We start from the raw sequence: 20,510 nt of genomic DNA, 5'->3' as shown, positions 1-20,510 counted from the left end.
GAACATTAAGACAAGATCTATTTGTCCATAATAGGAAAATAAACCTGACATTTCCACAAGGACAAGAGAGAATGTATCGATGACAACACTTAAGTTTGGAATTATAAAAATGTTCTCAAAAACAACCCAGTGATTTTCTAAGGCAAGCTAGTTGAAAAATCCTAATTTTTCAAGCATATAGAAAAATATTTTTACAATGCACTGTACAGCACAGCCAGTGATTGTGCTTCGAGAGATTTCTAAAACCCTATATAGAAAGTATATTTTACAATTCAGTTTATTAAATTATTTCAGTTTTTCTTCACTAGTCCTGTATCAGATTGTTTACTTTCCTCTGAGCTGTAGAGCTAAAGGAAGATACAAAATACTGAGATTTCAAATACTAGTAATCAGTGGGGATTCCAGCAGAGCTGAAGATCTAATTCATACTGACCATAGAAAAATAAGTGAGCTTCTTTCACAAGTATAGGCCAATATTAATTTATTTCAAAGTGTCTGGTCAAGAGTAAAGCTAATGAAAATAATACATATCGCTTATGTTTTGAATATAATTTAGAGAGATGTTGCTATTGCCAATGCAATGATGAGATGTTTATCCTGAAGGACAGATATTTATTGAATTAGATAGAAAGAGATCAAGTGTTAAAGCTGTACAAAGGTCTGAGCACAATGAGTTAATTTTTATACAAGACCATGTAAGTAAATTAAATTAATGAATTAGTCATTGATTCAACATGAACATGAAGCTCTTTTCCCAGTTGCCTGAAGTAACTAAGTTTTAAGCATAATATATAATAAATTGAAACTTATACAGCAGGAGTTTAGTGGAGAAATTAGTGCACACATGACATGAATTGCTCTGTAGCATGGGCATCCAACACTTCAGCTTGCCTGGGTGCATTGAGTGAAGATTAATTTTCTTTGGTTGCATATAAATATATGTAATATAGTCAATGCATGTATGTAACAAACTTTGTTCTGGCACAATTTTTCCTTTTGGTTTCATAAATACCCTGATTTCATTTTGAAAACAATAAAACTGATTCTTATAAAATATTAAAGCTGATGCTTTTGAGAACTTATCAGTACACACTTTTTTAAAAACAAGATCTTTAACTTCTAGAAATAATATGCATAATATCTGATGTAATGCATAAATTCTTCTTGATTTTTTGCCAAATAAAATTATGAAATCAAAGACTTAAAAATATACTTTATTTTTCTCACACAGTCATTCTACTCTACTTGCCTTTTGGAACTGTTCTACAGTAAATTTTTTCCATTCTTGAAAAGAACTCTTATCTGTATGGGGATTGATGAAAAGTGTTACATAATACTGACTAAGCAGCCATCACATACAGATGAAAGTGTCATCAAAAAACAGGATGTTTCAGAAAACATAGAGGGAAACCAACTGATCATCTAAATATCATCTGTTCATTTTGGATGTGTAATATCTTTTTTTGTTGTTTCATAAATCCATTTATCTTATGTAGTTTGCCAAAGATGCTTACAAAGTTTCCAAATGGTCTCAAGGGTATTTCCAGAGTACTGTTTCTATAGTAAAAATTCATAGCATCTAATTTAGGAAGCTTGTTTGGCTCTCCTTACAGATGGCTCTCCTTACACAACTACACCAACGAATCCATTTTCACCATCACTTCCGTGTGGCCCTTGAGCTCTGCTTTCAAGACAAGGGGGTCACAATCTTCTCGCATTCTTTAGAGAAGGGAAAATGTTCCATTTTGTCATACCCTTAACCTTGTCTGTTAAATAGCAAAGGCAAAGTGAAGCAACAAAATCCATGCTGGAAAGATCCTAGTAAACCACTGCTTGAGTCCTTCACCTTTTGTGAAGTGGGGTGTTCTTGACTTGGGGAGAGGATGATGACTTAAGAGATGTGAAGAGTAGGTGAACCATTACTTAAAAGGACAGTAGCATTATATTCTCAGATAAGAATTCAGAGATGGAAAGAGGGATCAGCAATGTTAACATAGTAGCCTCCACAGTACTTGTATGTACCTACAGTGTGTTCGGAGTGGATCTGCAAACTGGTGAATGGGTCTGGCTGTGCATTAACAAGGGAAATAGATAAGAATCATTTTGGGAACGAGGTCAGAAGTTTTCACTGCATTTCCTGTTGTCTTTCTGTCATTATTTCCTTTCAGAATCTCCATGACCCCAGTTGTGTGTAGAGTTCACAATACATCTTCAGGTTCACTGCCAATTCCTGCTGGGAAATAGAATTTTTCCTGTCTGTTTCACAGGTTGTTCAGTGAGTGCTGTTGGATTTTCTCTCTTATGGTTTTGCCATCTATTTTTAGTCTCTTCATGATTTTAGCATTCAAATGTACCCATTCCTTTTGATGGAGAAGACATCTATTTACTGATTTTATCTGTTTAATAAGTGAAGAAATGGTGGGAAAGAAAAAGCTATTCTGTCTTTTCACTCTAAAGAATTTTCTTACTACTCTACAACATTCAAAAGACTATTGAATTTACCAGTCCATTTTACAGTAATCATTAAATCTAAGAAATGAAACAAGGTAGTGAGCAGACCTCTATGGTCTCACTAAATGTCATCTAATATTAGCACTTCTATGAATTGTTTAGAGTAGAAACTGCTCTCACTAAGTAGAGAATTTCTTATATTCTTACACTGGACTCATTTGTACACTTTTGCCTCCAAGAAGAAGAAGCATTAGGAGTTAAATTCAAAAACCTGTATAAATGTTTTTTATTTATTTGTTTATTTTCTGGTATCTAGGAAAGTTTATGTGTACAGCAACATTTAAAGATTACAATATACATACATTCACCTACAAACCACAGACTTGTTAATCAAATACCTATGTAGATAAAATGTGCATATTAGAGAAATCATTAGAATTACCTATTCCAAAATTATATATATATATATATTCCAACAAATTGTATGCTCCACTTCAGGCTGTTTTGTTGAAAGACTTCTGACTTTTTTCTTATTTCTTTGAATAAATTACTGCAGAATTGGACTACTAACATAATGTTCCTGTTTATGTAATATAATGTGTATTACTACAGTGGCTATAATGAACCCTAAACTAAAACTAAATGAATAACTGCCTTTGGTCCAACATAACAGTCATTTTGCTTTATCATAATTTGGAGAGGATCCTATTTGGTGTTGTTGATTGTGACCATCAACGGGAGTCAAACTAGGAACATTTGGAAAGCCGTGTGTACAAACTGTGTGACCATCTGCTTGCTTAACTGATATGAGAAGACACTAATTATAGCAGAAAGGAGAGAGTTCGCTGCCTAAGAAAGCATGAAAATGTGTAGATATAAAAACACAAGCTTGTATTTCAGAAGACCATTTCTGGTAACATGTGTTGGAAGTGGTAGATATGCCCAAGATCACCTAAAACACTAAGGGATGATTCACCAGTATAATTTACATTCCTTGGAGTTCAAAAATACCCATCTACACTTTTATTAGCTATGTTTGCCTCCACATAGTGCTCTCAGTCCCTCCCCCATTCTGTGCTCTTCTCACTCACTACACATGCCAGCAGCACAAAGAATAATTTTGAGTTTCTTAATGCTTTGGTACTGTGTTTCACTTCCTAAACTGTACAGAGAAGCACTCTTTGCTCTACTTTCCCTGGAGGACCTTGTAAATTTAGAATTCAGATGTGAGAGAGTCCTCATGCATACCCACTGATCTTTAAGCCTTTTCTGATTCAAAAGCCATAAGAAATTACTTCTGATGAGAAGATAATTTGCAAAGATGTGATGTTAGATATAGTCTTTAAATACAGTTCGTTTTGAGATTAGCACATTTAACAGTGAATGTCTAGTTGCTTCTATTTTAACCATGCTTTAAAAATCAGCACTTGTCCTTCTCAGGTTGAAGATGCAAGCACCCAAACAACTGCTCAAAAGATTTGGTAAATTCATGTATTATTCTTTGAATAGTGTTGAAGATATATTACCCCCTGCTAAAGAATGTCAGACTTAAAAACCAATTTTTGCTGCATTATGCAGTATCTGCATTTTGTTTTTATGATTTCCAGGCTTCGTCACCTTCATACTAGATAAAGAATTACTTCTTAAAAGTCACATAAGTTTCTGAAGAAATAACAGTTTATGGTGATATCTAGGAGTTATTTCTAGCAATCAATCATTTTAATGGATACTTTTTCAGCCATTTTAAGCATCTAATCCACTTCAGGTACAGCATCCCGTCTGTTTGATGGAAACTGTACTTCAGCCTGAAAGGATGGTACTGGTGCACAGACTGACATCAAGAAATCCTTATTGCTGTAATGATCTTTGTAGGAGTATATATATGTCAACACAGAGCAGTTTTAGTAGAGTCACCCTTCTCAAAGGAGGAAATGTGAAACAGTTTTTGGGCAACATTTACAGACTCTGTACTTACTCCCATTTTCTAAGCAAGATAATTATCTTCTTTATTTTGCAAAGTCTAGTGTAAAAATCTTCCCCAATAATCCAATGCAGAAATGCACTTCAACTTGCAAAACTGTCAGTAGCATCCCTCATGTGAATTGCTTCCATGCTGGGAGAATGCTCTTGCTCTAACTTTTATAACTGGTATGACAAGTGAATAGGCACTATCTGATGCAATATTGGGAATCAGCTGATTGCTCTGATCAAACTGCAAGACCTTCTATTAAGAAAACTGCAGGTGTTGAATGCAGATAGGGAACAGAATTGCAATTGTGGTCTTAAACATCAGGGGAGCTGTTAGCCAAGAAGTGACTCTGGAGAAGATTGGGAAGGGTGGTGAGAGTATTATCATGCCGTACTGTTGACACCAGTGGTAACTTTACGAGCCATTTTCCCAAAAGAAAACTTGCTCCATTCCTTCATGTCATAAAAATACATATATAAATAAAAAACAATAACAACAACATAAAGGAGATTAGGCCAAAAGAGAGTGCTGGAAATTGGATGAGTTTTGCCTTCTATAGTTTGCAACAATTTTTGAACCAGGTATCTGTACTCCTGCAGAGGAGTTTGTCATACGATTACAAAGCAGATTGCACTCCCTAGTGAGGGCTGATGGCGTACTGTAAATAAATTGTAAATATGTGAAAAGCTTTCAAGCATCCTCTGCAAGGCATATCATAGCGAATACATGCTGATGATTTCTCATTCCATGGTACAGATGAAGAGGCAGTCAGTGAGAGGAACTACCTATTGACTGCCATGATCACATGTGAGCAGGATGTGAGAAGCCAGAGAACGCCCAACAAGATCCACCTGTAACTTGGCTGATGGACTATGGTTCTGATGTGAGACTAGCTGGCAGAAGGAGGTCTAAGTGCACACCAAGTTCCAGTTAATTGCAGGATGATTGCACAGAGTGCACTTATTCAATTACAGGCAACTTTAGGCTGCTTACACAACTGACTGAACACAAAAGGGTGAAATTGTCATGTGTTTCAGGGAAGCCCTTTGCACTGCATATCATTTGCAAAGAAGACAAGTTGATCTTTTCCCGGGGGTCAGTTGATGACAATGTTCATTTACACAGAAGGAGCAGGCAAGCAGAAAATACACCTATGACAACAGACTGTAATTCCAAGAGAGCAAAATAAATAATGGGATGCTGTATATGCCCACACACTTGTTTCCCAGAACAAATTATCATAATGATGTAAAATGTTGGCCAGGGAAGACCTGTCATAATGGATAATACGGCTTCAGCAATGTAACTGTGACTTAACAGATTGCTTTTGGGTGGCTCTTTTTTGTCTCTTTGCCTCTCTCTCTCCCAGCCCCCAACTAAAGCAGTAAAATGTATACAAAAATTTATTAAAGACAGAAGTTGACTTTAATTAATGCTTCCTTAGGACTTCTGGGCTATGAAATGTAGTGGTGCAGCCAACAGTTGTATTCACATAGACAGTAAAAAATTACAAGGAAATAAAATTGAGTAATACACTTCTTATTTGAATGTCATACTATCCCCTCCTGAAAAGTAAAACTAAACACATGCATAAAATAAAACTGAATGAGAAGCTGAAACAGAGCTTTGAACCAGCTGAGCAGAGGAAGGCAGCGACAGACTGGGTGGAAGAGTTATCATTTGTAAAACAGCTCTATTAAAATGGTTGTGTAACTTTATGAAACACAAATCCTATAAGACCCATCTCCATGCTGTTATGCCGCATGTATCACACATGGCTCTTTTTTGCTGCAGTTGTTCGTGCCTGAGGGAACACATGATGGACGCCCATTCAGAAGCTGTGCTGACCTCTCCTGCAGAGTGCATGGGTCAGAGGAGAGTGTCCGAGGCAGTCGGTGCCTGCCAGGTAGCTGCTCCATTACCTCCCCATGCTGAATTTACTGCTCCCTCGTGGCAACATTATACTAATTATAGCTCACATTTTTCAGCACCTTAATGACCTCCAGGAACTTGTTTGTTTTACTGGGGAACTCCCTGTAGCATTGCCGTAACCTTTTTCTGGCTGTTTTCCTTTTGGCTTCATGATTCCCCCACCTCTTACTAGTGGCTGACAGGGCTCCCATTGGACAAGAGCCTGCTGAAAGCAGACAGAGTATTTATGTTTATATCTGCAGTTAGGAAAATATTTTCCATACAACTGAAGCATTTCATGTTTCCATCATCATATATTTAGTAGTGATTTCTGCTTTCTGGACTTACAGAAGTACTACATGTATATAAAAGGTATGCCAGGGGGTGGGTGTTCTTATCAAGGACAATAACAGGATAAGCTGCTTTGTTAGTGCTCAGTATATATACTGGGAGGAAGATAGCTTCAGCTCAGGACAACAGCCACAACTGGGCCAACCTGAACATTATCACAACATCCACCAGCCTGAAATCTGCTGAACAGAGGAAGAAACATTTAGATAAATGAAATCTTATTTATTTTGGCTTTCTGAACAGGCTGTTAATAATTCCAAGCCACAGGAATAAAACATAAGGGGAGTGAGGCTAATAAACTCTATTGACCTTGTAAAAAATATAAAGAACTTTATAGATACATCCTCTAGGAGTGTCATTTTTCTGTGTCAATTCCCTTAAATATTGTACTTTGATTTCTTCTATGATGGAATCACCTGCTTGGTAGATGAGCAGAGAGCAGTAGATGTCACCTACTGTGACTTCAGAAAGGCTTTTGATACTTTCACCCACGACATCCTAATAGTAAAGCTGAGAAAGTGTGGAATATAGATTGGGTTCGGAACTGGCTGACTGGTTGAGCTCAGAGGGTAGTGATTGGCGTTGCAGAGTCTGGTTGGAAACCTGTGACTAGCAGAGTACCCCAGAGGTCTTTACTGGGTCCAGTCTTCAGTATCTTGATCAATGAGGGGATAGTGTCCACCCTCAGTAAGTACGTCAGTGACACAGAGCTGGAAGGAGTGGCTGACACTCCAGAAGGCTGTGCTGCCATTCAGCAGGACATGGATAGACTGGTGATCTGGGCAGCAATAAACCAAGTGAGGTTTAACAAAAGCAAGTACAGTGTTACACTTGGGAAGGAATAACTACAAGTATCAGTACAGGTTGGGACATGACCTGCTGGAGAGGAGCTCTGTGGAGAAGGACCTGGGGGTCCTGGTGGATGACAGGTTGGTGATGAGCCAGCAGTGTGCCCTGGTGGCCAAGAAGGCCAGTGGGATCCTGGGGTGCATTAAAAGGAATGTGGGCAGCAGGTGGTGATCTACTCTGCCCTGATCAGGCCTCACCTGGAATTCTGTATCCAGCGCTGGGCACACTGGTACGAAAAAGACAGGGGTCTCCTGCAGAGTGTCCAGCAGGGAGCCACAGAGATTATAAAGGGCCTGGTGCATGAGCAAAGGCTAAGCGAACTGAGTCTGTTCAGCCTTAAAGAAGAAGACTCAGAGATGATCTTATTAATAGTTATAAATGTTTATCGTAAGTACGGGAGTCAAAGGGGTATGGGCAACCTGTTTTCAGTGGTCTGTGAGGACAGGACAAGGGGAAATGGCTATAAACTGAGGCACAGGAAGTTTGGCCCTAGTATTTGAAGGAACTTATTCATAGTGAGGGGAATGGAGCTCTAGAATGGGCTGCCCATGATGGTTGTGGATTCTCCTTCTCTGGAGATATTCAAGACCTGCCTGTATGTATGCCTGCCTGTGTAGCCTGCTTTAAGGGGTCTGCTTTGCAATAATGTTGGGCTCAATGATATCTGAAGGTCCCTTCCAGCCCCTACAACTTCATGATTCTGTGACTCTGTGATTCAAAAGATATACGTTCCTCCCTGGCAGTATATCTGTCAGAGCCACAAAAAAAAAGCATAGCATGCTTCTAACTTAGTTCATTTCTGTTCTTTATCTTCTAGAATTTATTCCAGGTTCACAAACAGAATGAACACTTTTCCCACTAGAGTGCTTACTGAACTGCATCATGAACAACCACACACACTGTAGCTATGGATGAATGAATTTTATTATTCCATCTTCACTTTTGTACTATTTTTGACAAGAAATTCATTATTTGATATCCAACTTAGACTCAGAATCTGTCATTTTGGTAGAATACCTGTCTTCTTTTAAAGAAGGGGGAAAAAATCACTTTGAAATGTTCTACTATTTACACGTCATGGGCCGATGTGAAGATAATAGAGGTTCAGGAACTAAGAAGAGATCATTTTCACCTCTTGCTAGCCAGACAGTAAAGAAAATATATGCCTTGATTTGCCTTCTATAGTAAGGAAAAATAATGCCATAGATCACATACGTACAAGAAAATCTTTTTTTTTTTCCCCATTGAAATACAACCTCATGTTGATTCTGGGGCAATCTGAATAGCATGTTTAGGAACAAACTGACTTTTGAAAATGTACAATATAAATAAATAAAGGCCATCACAGAGAGAGTATCTTATAAAGGTGTAGGAAGGACTGAATTGAGAAAGAATAGTCTCTCTGTGATTCAGAAGACAATCTTGCCCACTTCAGATTTCCCTACAAAACAGAATGTGAGGTCATCTCTGCTTATCCATGTAAGCTTCTACAGCTCTTCTTTATTGCTTACTTCAATTGCATTCTTGGAACAGCAACTGTCCAGTTATCCCTACAAGACACAGTATGCTTAAGATTCTCACAAGCCTTTTTCCATTTCTGAGGGGAAAAATCACAGAAACATGTTGTAAGTCTTCTTATAATTTTTAAGCAAGGTTTTAAACATCAAAGAAATGTGTGCTGCTCGAAGGATACAAGGCACCCACTAAGAGAAAACACAATTTATAAGATGAAGTGATTGAATCTGCTCACTGTAAGATCCACAATCAGTTGCTGTGCGTAGAAGTACGTATCTTTACCAGTGAAGGATATACAGCGAGGAAAAAAGTGGCTTTTAAACTCCAGAGACTATTTCATGGGTGTAGATATATATCCCAAGACAATATAAACAACCTTGAGCTTTCAAATACAGTTGGATATTTAAATTCCCTCTTGAAGGGAAAAAAATGATACTTTTTTCAAAAGGGTGATGTGCATTCCTTTCACTATTCATGCGGTGTAGGAAAAACATTGTTTAACTGGAGAGAGAATTGTACAGTTTTTCTCTGGTTGGCTTTAAATTGTAGCTTGTCCTTTATCAGGAAATTGAGAACAGCATAGTGCTTCCTTGCACGAGGTCTTTAAATCCAAAATGTCTTTGCTGGAGTGCTCTAGTATCAGGCTACTAAGGAGAAGGAAGACTCTGCTTCTGCTTTCTGTACATGACTAAACAACTTTAGATAAGATATATTCATAACTGAGTGAAAGGCATTGTAACAAGAGGCAGTTAATTCCACTATGCTAACTCATCAGAATCAGTACTGTAGGATGGAATGAGGTTGCAGACATTAAATATTAGGAAATCTTTCTGATTGACACCTTCTTGAATCATGGAGGCATATCAGTTCCTTGTTAACTCTGAAATTCAAAATGCACTCTTTGTTGTGCACGGAAGAAAATTATCAATATTTAGAGAACATAAAGCCACAGACACCAAGTTCTCTAGTATTTGTGTAAATGTTTAATATGAACTCCCTTAAATTTTATATAAAAATTTACTTATATAATAGACAACATATCTACTTTGCCTCCAATGCACTCAAAGTAATTATTTTTTACTGCATTCAAAATATGAAAAGCACAGCTTTAGACATTTTATCCCTCCTGCTTCTCCTTAGATGAGTGTCTTAAAAATTTTATTTTCTCCCCCATGGTTGGTCTCAAACATATTCTATCAGCAATGTGCCATCAAGTACACCACTGGCATAGGAGTTCTGGAGCCCTCGGCAAAACAGGTACAGGCACAGCCAGTGCAGCGGCAGCCAGCTCAGCATGGGTCTAAAAACAGCTGGTGTGAGACAGATGTGATCACAGGCTGAACACAGAGAAACCACCAGCTGGTACTGGCACAGCCTGACATGGGAGGTGATTTATCCTTGGATGACTCAAAAGGCTGAGAGAGATATTTCAGCTCTTGCTCTCTGCAAAAACAGAAATGAGCCAGCAAGGATGAAAGGATTTCCCAGACCTCTCCACCTGGGAGTGCAGGGTAGGAACAAAGAAACTGCAGGAAGGTGTGGTAATAAACAAACAAACAAATAAATAAATAAAAGTGAGAGAACAGAATTCCTTTTGTCATTCCAAATCAGATTGATAAATATTATAAAATTGGACCTCTTATGTTATCTGTTTTATTCTGGCAGCTATTAGAGTTTTCCTTCTTGTGGATGTTCTTGCTATGACATTTGGCATCACTCAGTGAGTTGCATCACAAGGTCCAACTGACTGGTAACAGAGACAGGTGTAAGTCAAATATTACAGTTGCTGTAAAGTCACTCAGATCAACCCACATGTTTTTCTATAGAGTAGATGCAAAAGCATTTAAATAATAACATTTTTTCAGCTGTTCTTAGGAGAAAAAAAAATAAACTCTCATGTTTCTGGTCCACATGCAACAGGCATTATGAGCAGATATATCTTTTGTCAGCCCCAAAGGCTGATACATTTGAAGACAATGACACTCCATCCCAGAAGTAAAGCAGGACTGAGCTCAGACACTTCCTCAGTGTAGTAGAGGCCATCTGGAATGCAGAAAGGAGCAGCCACTGTTCCCACGGTGATATTTCATATGATCAAACAGAACTGTATAAAATAAGCAAACATTGTGCTACAGCTTTTCACTAATCTGGAATACGGTAACTTGTCCACTTCTATTTCCTTGTTTACTTCAAGTTTAAAAGCATAGGGAGTGAACTGGTGCAGCGTTTCCCTGAGAGACAGGGAAATAAGTCCTGGAAACCAGGCTGTCATCTTGGTGCACCTGCCAGGCCAGATGCCACTTTAAGAAAGCTTTCACAGTGACTAGTGTTGTGACTTGTTAACTGGGACTTCAGAAACAATGGTCTAGAGCAGACAGCCATTTCTCCCCATCTCTACAACCTTTTTAGTTATTGTTTTTATTTACACAGGCGGATAAATAATGCAAAAATTTAGAAAGATCATTTTTTTTTCACACCAGTCTGTTAAGCTGTGGCACATAAATGGGACCTCAACAATAGTAGGAGCAATTGAAAAGTTGTGAAGCCGAAATCTGCAGTAAGCATATCTTTAGTACTGTTCATGCTTCTTCACAGAGACTGTGTTCCAACTGACAAGCACAGAATGCCACAACCTCCTTGGGCAACCTGTTCCAGTACTTCACCACCCTCTGTGAAAAGTTTCCTTCTAATAGCTAACCTACACCCCCTGGTCCTATCACTGTCAGCCCTTGTAAACAGACATTCCCCCTCCTGTATACACTCCATTCAAACACTGTAAGTGAAGTCTCCACAAAGCCTTTTCTTCTCTAAGCTAAACAAGCCCCACAGCCTTTCATCATAGGAGGGGTGCTCCAGCCTTCTGATCATTTGCAGTAGCCTGATCGACATCTGCTATTCAGTATCTTCACTGATAATCTTTTGCTCATATTCAGTAACTCCAATTGAGCAACTGCCAGCTGTTCCACAGAAACCTAAAATCTGAAGGTGGAAAGAGAAGAGACATCATTTCATTCACTCACACTCTTGTAAAGGCAGATTGGACTTCAGATTCCTCAGCAAAGTGTTTCCATTGAATGCATCCTGAAAGTGCTTTCTGAAGAGAACATCACAAAAGCAAAGCAAAGCAGTCATATTTCACAGAAACACAACTACTTAGACCAGCAGGGACAGTTCTAGAAGAGCAGAACTCTTTCTAGTTAATTCACAGACTTTCCCAGTTTAGCAGGCCACTCTCATGAACTATCTGTGGCATTTTCAGACTCAGGTAACTATATGTTATTTCTCAGTATTAAGTGCTGATGGGTATGCTTCTAAATCACTACTTTCTGACATGCTGAACTAAATGAAAAAGCTTTGAAAAACATCAGGACAGTCTGTACTTCAAAAACGTTTCTGCTGATGTCAGTCCACAGAAGTCCTCCTCACACAGTGTCCTTGTCACACACAACTTCAAAATAGATTTGAAATTTCTAGTTTTTATCAGAACATATAAAAAATAAAATGTAAACTCCACTAATTCTCACAGTTTATCCCTCCTGGAAAATTAGCTAATCTGCCATGATGTAGTTTTGGCCAGCTGGATGCAACCTCCAGCCCTGGTGATATTTACCCACTCTATGGAAAGTAATGGAGAGACAATGGAAACCCTGAGAAGTTAGAGATTTTCTCTTTACACACACTCTCGTTTACTCAACGATCAGTTATTTCAACTAAGCTATTTAAAACTGATTCCTTCATCTCCACAGCAATCAAGCCCTACAAGGACTGCTTAAATACATCCACCTTCTGGAAGAACACTGAAGTCACACATGTGCATGATTTTTTCTTTAATTCTAGTTAAAAATGCACCACATAAGTACTGTACTAACTAATCATTTTAAATTTAAACCTACTTCTTGGTAGTAATAGTAATATGTAGTAATAGTAATGTGTAGCTCATATATTTTTGCATGAAATAAAAACTATAAAAATGAAAATACATATTTCAAGTAGAAGAAATGATAAACTGTGAGGAAAAAATAAATGAAAAACCTCCTGTTGTATTGAAGCATCTTGCTTGGCACATAGACATTTTTCATGTTGTTAAGAAAAGAGTTAGTATGCCATTTAATGGCAACAAAATTAGACTGGAAATACTGTTTGCACAGACCGCAGACAAGATTTTGAGGTGGGGTGTTGGATGAAAAAAAACTTGTGCTCTGAGCAACAACAAAAATGTTGTTTTTCTACTGTGCTGAAAAACATTTGATTGTTGTTTTTTTTTTTATGCTATGAGGGAGGTGAACAGTTCTTATGAATTAAATCAGCACCAACTCTAGAAGGAACTTCTCTCATCCTTCTTTTCATTTTTCTGTCAAGAAAAGGTTACTGACAGCTAAGATGAATAGAGTTAAATCACAAGACACAATATTGTTTCAGTGTCCTGGTTATTACATCTCAGGGCATTCAACATAGCAATATGTTCAGTTTAATTTTTGTATACAACTTTACATACCTTGAAAGGCTATTTTATTTTTTTTTTCTTTTTCAGTGCAGTGCATGTATCTTTGTAGATGTAAATAAAGACAGAAGTAGTACACAACTTTTCTTTGGGAATTTTTTAAACATTTCAGGTTATTTTATTTATAGTCACAAGGAAAAAACATCACTAAAAAGTATTGCATACTAATTCTGCATTCAACGTTGATTGTTTTGGTTTTTTCTTTTTATTTAATCATGGAGCTAATGCCACAAAGAACTTAATTATGAATTATTCTACAGAGAAACAAGTTAGTCTTTTTAGAAAATATCTGGACACAATCCATATTTCTTTTGAAATTTTCTGTACACAAGAAGGAGTATTGGACTGCTAGTTTTAGAACACCAGTGAAGGAAATGTTTCTTTATAAATTAAACCTGCAGTAATTATTTTGTGGATACATGGAAATTTTTTTCTATGTAACTAACATTTTATCTTTTATAAGAAACATTTCATCTGTTATGAAGTTTAACTAATCTGGAAGAAAATAGTAATTTAGATATTCCATATCCACTGTGCAGGCTAGCTCAGTGAGATCTTAAGATAGGTACCATACAGACATATGCTGTACCAGAAACCAGGGAAGGGCAAGTGCTGATATTTCAATATATTAACTGTTCTGTTCCTAAAATGGCAAAATCCTCTAATATAAATTCTTCTAGGACTGGATTTTGGATTGAAGTGGAAAACTTGGAAACCACATAATTTCCCTCTATTCCAATGAAAATAGATACCACTCAGGTCAGAGAAGGTACAAGAAAAAAAATATTACAAATGTAAAATCAGTGCTTTAGGTTTTGTAATTATTCTTATTGCAATTCTTTTGATAACTGTAGATAGCCATATTCAAATATATTCATTTTTCTTCACTATTCAGCTCATCATTTCCATGCACTCTTAAGGTGAAGCCATTCACGTCAGCAACATGGGTTGCAGCGAGTATTTGCCTTTCATTACTTCCAGCAGTTATCTCAGATTCGAGTTTGCAGTGCAAATAGAGGTGACTGCAAATTGATTTTTATAAATTTTTTGAATCTGTTGCTTAGTATTCTTTTTCTCTGAAGTTATTAAAAATAATTGCAAACAACAGTGTGGCAAAGATCTATTGAAGATATTTCATTTAAAAATAGAAGCTTGCGAGACATTTTTTGATAGCTATGGATTTCTCTGCCATGCATAACAATGGCTTATATTATAATGCTTTTTTTCTTTCTTCCTTTTTTTTTTTTCCTAATAATTTAACTTGTAAAATGGACTTCAGACTGCCTCAATAATTTGAGTAGACTTTTTGTGGATAATAAAGTTATTTCACATGCATCAGACTAGAAAGGAGGGAAGTATTTCATTGATATAATCCAAACCACTTAAAATTAATAACTAGGGAAATAAACGAATTGTAACGTTATATTTTTATAGTAATCAATGAGAAACATTCAAGAATTAAATGTTGTATAACTGACTCATATATGAGAAAAAATATGCAATGAGTTTTAAAATTTCAAAGTATAATTCAATAATGTTTAACAGTATTTCATTCTGCAAAGTATCTAGCACAATAATTAATTTAAAGATTATCATATTAAAATTTGAGAAGTTTGACAATAGTTTACTTCAGAGGTAAAATAATCTGAAGACAACCTTGACAAGGTTTTCCACTGTTAGTAGGTAGTATATTTTCAGACAGCACGAGTTACATGTCTTCAGTTGGGCTTGCTGGGTAAGTATATCTTGTTGGACCAAAACACGAAATCTTCTTCACAAATTGTAGTTCATTTGTTGTTTTCTGCCAGTCCTGGGTGTATTCTGCTTTGCCAGTCTTAAATATAGTCATTCATAGACTTCCTGGACAGAAATTCAAAGAATGTTCTAAAATATTAATCAACTAAGATCTCACTTTCGTAGAAAATAATGGTAATAATTAATAATAATAATAATAATATTAAACAACCAGAAAACTTAACAAAATAACCCTAGATTTGTTACATAAAATATGTCTCCCAGGGCTATAGCATAGGACCTTTTTAAGAAAACTTGTTGCTCCCAAGAACAATAACAGGAGATTTTACATGTAGGTGTAAGACTTCATCCCTACTGGTAAAAGCACAGCCCTTCTCTATTTTGTCATGTAGTGATCAGAAAAAGAAGGAATACACTCATCAAAATTATCACAAGTATATTATGAACATGGGTCATGAAAGTATTGCTCTAAAATAAGAAACACCAAGACGTAGCACTTGAACACATTGTATTCACCTTACTCTACAGACTGCACAAACTTATTTTAATTGACCTCATGTGTAAAATTGTCCAGAACTGCTTCTGGTAAATAACTTGTTAAATGTAGTGGTCCATTACCAAACTTGATCTGACTTCCTCATCATTTTCTCCTCCAAATTTCAAATGCCAACTTGTGAAAAAACTGAGAAACTTAATGCAGAAATTGGGACAGGCAACAATGTAATGAAAAATTCTGACACTATTCTTTTGCAAATAAGATGATATGTAAGACCAAGCTGAAATCAATACTTTTCTATTTCTCTGTCAGTAAAATCTATTCTTTCTCTTAAGAAGTGTGTTGCAGTCTCAGAGACAAAATAAGGGTTTAGAATCCTGCAATAAAATGAGAGTGGAGCACTACATGTTAATAAATATTTCACAGTTTCACAGTAGCAAGATGAAGAAGGATGGTCATGTACGTAGATACCTGATACCTGTTCAGACGATATCTGAACATTAGAGCTTTGCATTAGCACAGAACTAATTTATGCTGTTTACTATAGAAATGTGCAAATGAGCACAAGTAAGCTATGCAAGGCACAGACTTCAGCACTGACACTATACATGCAATACAACTCCTACCTCCCACCTTGACATGGTTATGTCTCATGCCATGCAGAACTGCTTGGATGCCAGATTGCATCTTGGAATCTGCCCTTGCAGGGAAAAAAAGATTCAGTGAAGACTGAAACATAGTGAAAAACTAAACAAATCTGCAACAGAAACATCAGTATAAAGCAATATATATATACATATACCAGACATCCAATGTAGCTTTCCTTTTAAAGTCCTCTTCACTATTCAGTACCAGCTAGGATGTTTTGCCTCATACAATTACATGCAACTCCATAACATTTAATTTTGCTAGGTGAATACTGAAACAAAGGTTTTTAAGGTGTCTAGTGTGCTTGGGAATACAAATAAAACAACATACAAAACCATGAGTCAGGGAGATGTCCACTTTTCTGCCAGAAACTTCAGCTGTCACAGAAAGGTAATAGAAAAATAAGTTCAACTTAAAGTGCTACATGTGGGCCATGAATTAATAGTGGTAAGAGAGAAGAAAGGGTTCATAACTTGGTTATGAGCACTATCTGTATCATGGAATGGATTTTCTTCCATCTATGCCCTATTTCCTATTTTATAAGCAGAACTGCTTCACCAAAATGATGTTTTTCAAATATACCCTCAATCCCTTAGCTTGAGTTCTGACAGTGGAGAGTTATTTTTCTTTAACCAAGTGTATCCTGAGCAAAAGTTAGAATTCTGAAAGCTATCCTAAAGGAATAAATCCTGAATTCTATGTGATCCATTTCCTAAAATTGTGTTAGAGTACTGACAGCATGCTTCAATAAGCTTTGAAAAAGTGACACTGAAAAGTAAACACAATAAATGATTTTTGGACAACACAAAGCAGCAATCTTGTATCACTTAGTAGAAGGGAGGTAACAGAAGGGAAAACAGGTTAGTTTGTGCTGTTTTTTTTCCATTTTTCTATACATTTTTTTACTTTATTTCTGGGAAACAAATTTAAAGATTGGCCTCACTGTACAATTTCTCTGAGAAACAGTGAATTATGTGTGAATGAGTTCAAGTTTTAATGACAATGGTAAAAAGTACATTTGAAAGGGAAATGTGCTTTGCCTAAAACTACCTCATGTTGTTTCACTCTTTAGTTCAGTCTAACATTAAGATTTATTGAGAGAATATAGAAAACTGTGCAGAATATTATAAAAAACAATAACATACATATTTTTTGTTATCAATATTGCAAAAAATAAAGAGAAAAATAATACAATAATACAATAATAAATAAATTAATAAAACTAATAAATGATACCATTGTGATTACACAAAAGACTGTTGCATCTTCATGTGCATTTTGTACCTTTCTGTATCAGTTTCTATTTATCAAAATCCAGGGGCAACCGAACATAAATAGAAACGAATAGATAAAAGTTTGTTTGCAAAAAAACCACAAAAACACAAAAACAAACAAAAAAACAAAAGCACCCCATACCTTTCTTATCTTTTATTATCTTTCAATATAATCTGGACATTATTGAGATTTATTTAGTTGATTGACCCAAATATCTTGCTGTAGGAACCACCTGGGTTCAGTGATAATAATATCTTCTTCTCTCACATAGCTATGTGAGTATCTATTCTGTGATTTTCTGTGACCTTCCTGACTGCTAGGTGATAAATTGAGCTAAACTGGATAAAAGGTTACCATTCCATTTCCTATTTGTAGGAAATAATATAGCAGCAGCATACTGCATTTGATATCTTGCAGAAGGGGAAGGTGATTTTTGCTTTGGCAAGAAATTGTTTTCACCCATTTTCACTCAGACTGTCATGTTACCTACTCACAGGCACTAAGGTGTATCTCTGTCCAGCAGCTCAATCCTTCTCATGTGTTCTATGCTCTTGTTAGGCTGGGTTTTGGATATGTTTTTTACATCCTTTAGAGCTAAGTTTCATCACTCTGCACTTCACTTTCCCCCCCAAACCCTGTCTTTTGAGAAACTGCCTATAGAGAAATCAATCAGCATCTTGATGATCATCTGCCATTGTCACACATAGAATATTATGGTCACTAGTGTGTAAACACTATAAAAGATTTTGAAACAATGATGCCACACTAGTGAGCTCCATTGACTGCAGTCATCATGAAACTCTCCAGTGAATGTTCAGGAAGGCTGGGCATCCAGATCAGCACATTGGAAAAGCTTCTCAGTGAAACTGAAAGCCACAAGGCAGTCAATCATTCAGTCAATTAATCAATCAATAAAAATGCATATACTTTCTCAGAATGATTTTACTGCCTGTGAGGCTGGGTAGTTACACCAAAACATACCAACAAGGTAGTACATTCTCAGGGAGACACATTCTTAGTTATGTGGGCTGGAGGATAAGTTCCTGGAAGAGGAACTTTGTTAGATGAATATCAATATCTCTGTGTTTGAAAAGCAAGTAATAAGAAGCTTACTGTATGAGTCTAGAGTTGTCCATAGTAAGGATCATGTCTTTTAGCCATGCAGTTGGATAGACACCATAGAATTAGAAGCAGGATCAATTATTATGATGATGTAAAAATTTAGGTCAGTTTCCTTCTCCTTCAGATTTTGTATATTTGAATGTCTAATGTGAAAGCACAACTGAAGGCTTTACTTATTGTTATGATGCATTTTTGTGTGTATAAATACTTTATGGTTTATTTTGTCTAACTTATATCTCTGAATTTTTGCTCTACCAAGCTTCCTATCTTTAGTCATCAGTGTAGTTTTGATTTTGTTTATTCCAGAAACTGTACCAAAACTTTCAGAGAGAGAAAATAAAAAGAAAGAAAGAAAGAAAGAAAGAAAGAAAGAAAGAAAGAAAGAAAGAAAGAAAGAAAGAAAGAAGAAAGAAAGAAAGGTGGAAAAAGAAAAATGTATCAGTTTTTACATACTTCTCCTATACTTCTTATAATTTTCCACTTCTGTTAATATAATCATTTTACTTTACAAGCTTTTCTCGGCTTCTACTGCCACCACAAACATTCTCTGTTCCTTCTAGTTGCTTCTGTTCCTTCTAGTTGCTTGGGCTTTTTAAAATTTGTAAGCAATTTTACATAATAATAATTAAAGAGACGTGCCAGTCTGGGGAAAAACAAATAATCTTTTTATATGCCAGAGCATTTACTGCTGCAATCTTACTGACTCAAAAATTAACCGAGGAGAAAAAAATTACCCAAATGAAATTATGTTTCCAAAGAGACTATGTCAATTTAATAATTTTTAGGACGTTTTACCATAAGACATTTCTTATGGATGATTTAAGATGGATGATTAAATATCAGCATAGAATTTTGTTCTCTTCATTTTTAAATTATACAGCAGGTGGTGGGGATGGAGAGTGAAATGGACAAAAGTACACCACATGAAATGTACTGTGAAGTTTTGAATGCTTAGGAGATAAATTGACTTAAATCCCTTCAAGATTTTGTAAGAAATTTTATGTTATACATTAATAATATTTCTTCAGCACCTTGACACGTAGGATAGAAATATACATATATATGGGCACTGAGCTGAGTCTTCTTTCTTTATTTTACCTTAGGCAAATCTACATGTAGATGCAACTAGTTTGAAATAATCTAATATCTGGTTGCCATTGTTCCTCGAGTAGGAGTCTAAGAAATCACTGAGCAGCAAGATATGTTTGACAAAAAGCTCGACCTTGAAGAAGAAGCTGCTTATGATCAGTTCCTGTCATTAATTCACTGACATCACTAATGGGAGCCTGCCTAGAGATGACACTCAGAGGCACCAAAATGGTATCAATCTGAAGCTCTTCATACCTCAGGCATGAAGCAGTGGCAGAGAGAAAACTTAACAAGCATAGCTGTAACAAAAGCACCTTATGTAGCTTACTGTGGATGTGAGAGAAGTTGTCTGCTTCAGACATCAATAAGAAAAAAAGGAAAGCCATTACATCTTCGAAAAGGCAAAATAAGAATGGCAGTTAGGATGCTGTGCCTTAGTGGACTCTCAGAAGACACTGAACTGTATGGTGTCACAAGGAGACCACCAACAATAATCAGAAATGGGGTTATTATGCACACAAGATAAGCAGAAACATTTCTAGCAAGTCAGTCTTGCACAAAGGTTAAATTCTGGACTA

The sequence above is a fragment of the Coturnix japonica genome, chromosome Z (assembly GCF_001577835.2).
Source record: "Coturnix japonica isolate 7356 chromosome Z, Coturnix japonica 2.1, whole genome shotgun sequence".
In the NCBI taxonomy this organism is placed as follows: Eukaryota; Metazoa; Chordata; class Aves; order Galliformes; family Phasianidae; genus Coturnix; species Coturnix japonica.
This window is presented reverse-complemented; position numbering follows the sequence as displayed.